The sequence below is a fragment of the Bison bison genome, unplaced genomic scaffold (genome assembly GCF_000754665.1).
Source record: "Bison bison bison isolate TAMUID 2011002044 unplaced genomic scaffold, Bison_UMD1.0 scf7180017492519, whole genome shotgun sequence".
In the NCBI taxonomy this organism is placed as follows: Eukaryota; Metazoa; Chordata; class Mammalia; order Artiodactyla; family Bovidae; genus Bison; species Bison bison.
The window spans coordinates 1-685 of record NW_011390947.1 but is presented as its reverse complement, the minus strand read 5'-3'; the positions used below and the strand labels follow the sequence as shown (position 1 = coordinate 685).

General features: G+C 44.2%; 1 pseudogene; it reads right to left on the bottom strand.

Annotated features, from left to right (window-relative positions):
• Positions 1-53: 53 nt before the first annotated feature.
• Positions 54-421, bottom strand: LOC104993562 (annotated as a pseudogene).
• Between the last annotated feature and the right edge of the window lie 264 nt (positions 422-685).

Genomic DNA, 685 nt, shown 5'->3' with positions numbered 1-685 from the left:
CAGTAATTTAAAGTTTATTCCAGCTATAATGCAGGTTAGTCTGACTTTAAGCATCACATGGCATACTTCTGTGTCCATTCCCGAGATACTCTGTTGTACTTATCTCTGTTTTATACATCCGTGCAATCTCTGGCACTAGGGGGTCATCTGGGTTTGGATCACATAGCAGTGAACAAATGGATAAAAGAACTTTAGAAATAGTTAAAGCAGGAGACCACTGTGATCTTAGAATATTGAGACAAATGTTGCCGTTACTGTTAATATTTGGATGATAAATTCTTGTTGTAAATGCAACCTTAGGTAGTTTGAAGGGGTAGTCTGTAGGAAAATGAATTGTCAAAAAGAATACACCGCCTTGATAAGGGCTGTCATTAGGTCCCATAATTGTGGCTTGCCAATGAAACATATCATCCCCAACTGGACCTGCAGAACATTGTGTTGAGGGTCACGGGCCAAATCACTAAGTTCCTTATTAATCCATTTCAGCGCCATAGTCTGTGCTTTTCATCTGGCTCCTCACTATCTCGGTGTGTGCTTGAAGGTCCCGCCAAACTCTTGATTATCCCGGCGGCTGGGAAGGATTGACTCTTCGCCTCACACCAGCTCTGCCAGACACAGGCGCCTTCTTATTAAATAGATCGGAGGTTGGACTTGGAGGGCGGGGGCCGGAGGCAGGTCATGGGCT